Source organism: Neltuma alba, unplaced genomic scaffold (assembly GCF_004799145.2).
Source record: "Neltuma alba isolate B1F8T4 unplaced genomic scaffold, ASM479914v2 tig00005651_pilon, whole genome shotgun sequence".
NCBI classification, from domain to species: domain Eukaryota; kingdom Viridiplantae; phylum Streptophyta; class Magnoliopsida; order Fabales; family Fabaceae; genus Neltuma; species Neltuma alba.
In genome coordinates, this window is record NW_021634186.1 from 13756 (window position 1) to 16790 (window position 3035).

Consider the following 3035-nt stretch of genomic DNA (forward strand, 5'->3'; position numbering starts at 1 on the left):
TCGTTTTCTAATGCTGACAACAAACTTTGTATATTCTTACCATGACTAATAAAAATCAGTGCATGTGCCTTGACTTTCTGCGCAATCTACCAAACAGTGCACATCTGTTAGGGCCATGACTGATCAATCTATCCAATATTTCACGTCCTGGATGGCTAAGCATCTGTACACATTCACACTAATTTCTAACCAGGCCTATCAGCAAGAATGATACTACCTTCGGTCCTTAATATAAAAACTAGTTGACTGATTTGAGTAGATTAAGAAAATTAGTTAAGTTAGTTATTTGTAATAAATAGGTGTTATATTTCTTAAAATATCCTTACTAATCAAGTGTATTAGCTAGAACTACGATTATTACAATAACTATTTTGGGAAAAAAATGAATAAATATGAAAAACAAAGTGGATTAGGGTCTTATATTTAAAACCAAAATAAAAGTCATACGTGCTCTTATATTAAGGACCGGAGGTAATATTTACCATAAACAAGTTGTGAGAGGACCTTAACGTAGTTTCCTTGTTGAATGAGTCATATGATTATGACAAACGATGAAGTTGCTGATGATTAGAGAGGATGTGAATGACATAAACCTCAATCGTGTCATTTCTTCAATTAAAGAAACTAGAATTTTGTTTCATAAGTGAGCTTGTTCAACGTTGTTAAAAACTAATATATATACACACGCGCCTATATTTTTCGTGCATGCCTGATTCTTTGATGTCTCTGTATAAATTTTGAGATATATCTTCATATAAAGTCTAAATATGCAGTTTCATTTGCAGTTAAGTATTGTTTTGGATTTGATTTATGTCAGCTTGTGTCTCAAGTTTCTATGGATATATCAACCCGATCCAAGAAGTATTCTCTCAAGTGCTCCCCTTCATAACTGACACAGACTTAACTGGAGTCGTTTAGTGGGAAAGATCAGAAAAAGATGAAGAGTCAATGCCCCCGAAATACACGATTGGGCTTGACGTAACCTCTCGACGACTTATGATTGATCCTGACAGTTGCTAATAATGTTCACCACACAATTCTTACCACAAACTATTCAAAATCTCAGTGCTTGTGCTTTTGACATTTCTGCACAATCAAACAAACTATGCCCCATCAAATGGAATTTGGAAAGCCAGACCGTAATGGTACCCTAAGATTGCTGTGCAGAAAGTAAACTATACGTTTAAACTCTAAAGTTTATTTCTATACCTTTATCTGTGTTTAGCACTAAAATTGACTCCTAGGCGCTGAGGTAGGCTTAATTATTTCTACTATTTTTATTTTTCGGCTTGTTCATTTGTTTTAGACTCTTTGTCTATTCTTGATTTTATATTTAAAGATGGACCGTTGTTTTTAAAGATTTACAGTATTTTTTAAAAAGTCGTTGTTTGCTGCCTACGATTCCTTAGTGTATGAGTCTGAGAATTGGCACGTTTATGCACACAAAACACTTCTATATATTTTAATGAATATTTATGTTAATTGTCATGTTTTATATATAAAGTTTAATTAGGCTACCAAAAGTTAAGTTCCATAATATTAATTACAACTTATATAAGTGTTTCAGCAAGAATCAAATCTTTTAATTTACTATTCCTGAGTCGCTGTAAATCTCAATCTTGATTATTTATATAAATCCTGAAATGTAACGTTATGCTATATATATAATTAACTAAAATCAGGCTCTGCTTGCCTAAATAAATTTCGAGCTTAACCTTTTATTATTATACTTGTTGATATTGATGCATATATAATAAAGAATCCCCTACTCAGCTTGTCTCTCTCAAAGAGTAGACATTTACAAGAGCAGATTATAAATGAAAATTGATCAGATTATAATTTAGGGGAAAATTAAAAAGTTATTTTTTTCTTTAATCTTAATTAACTCCCATACAAGTACTCAGCAGGTAAAACGAAAGGGAAAAAAGTATTCATTATTTCACATAAACTGATAACAGTAATGAACTCTTAACAATCAACATCCACAGCAAAATTCCAGGACCCAGCAGCAGCATATCGCAGCAACACTGCACAGAAAAACAACGTAAATTAAATTATCAAACAAAACATATCAATTAATTGACCTCTATATATATATATATATATATATTCTCTAATCTAATGAAAAAAATGTATATGTATAGGAATAGATAGATGTTGTGAGAGACGAGAAAGTGAAGAGAGAGAAACCCACCATCCTTTCCAGAAACCTTCACCCTTACTTTTGGTATCAGCTGTGATGTGTGAAGAATCTTGGACACCTTGCACGGTGGTGGGATATCCAGGCGGTGGTGTTTGGTGGTGGTGATAAGCCTGACCCGGTGGAGGATAAGCCATCACTGGTTTCGATGGAGGATAAGCCTCTGCATGTGCACAGTCATATCATCCAATCTGACATATATCAAATAAACAATAATACAGCAAGAAACTGATTAATTAAGTTGAATAATTCTACAAAAACCTGAAACTTGGTGGTGTTGACTCATACTATCTGCCGCAGGTTATTCGCTAGACTGAGAAAGAGAAGGGTGATTATATATGTAGTCTCAATGGAGATGAGAAGAATGAACAAAAGGAGAATAAACCAAAGGGGTGATTGCTTATAATTTATTTGTAGATAATTTCTATGAAAGGGTCCCACGCGGATATTGGGCGAAGAATTTGAGGTTGTAAGAAAATTTGCAGAAAGCCAAGAAAGAAACAACAGGAAGAGATCAGATATTTAAGCCTGACATAATCAACCGCGTTCATACTCGCTCAGAAACTATCAGTTTTAGGTGGCGTTAGGTAAAGCAATGAGCTAGTTTCATCATAAAGGTAGAGATAATATAGCTCTAATATTTATTAATGATGATGTTATATGGGATCTGTTTTCTCAAGATAATTGATATGTTTGTGTCTGATTTGTTTAATCGAACATTACTTAATCACAACCTGTTTAGACGAGAATATGGTATATACGTTAACTGAATTAACCTAATCCTGAATCTGTGTGGTCTCGCAGGTTGACGCTTTCCATGATTCGAGTTCTGCAA

The 3035-nt window shown here is 33.5% G+C and overlaps 1 long non-coding RNA gene across 1 annotated transcript; it reads right to left on the minus strand.

Moving 5' to 3' along the window:
- Window positions 1-1818: 1818 nt before the first annotated feature.
- Window positions 1819-2457, minus strand: LOC114748222 (uncharacterized). The gene is made up of 2 exons (XR_003740442.1): window positions 2195-2457; window positions 1819-2027 (listed from the first exon to the last, which is right to left on the minus strand). It is a non-coding gene; the product is annotated as an uncharacterized LOC114748222 (long non-coding RNA).
- Window positions 2458-3035: the final 578 nt, after the last annotated feature.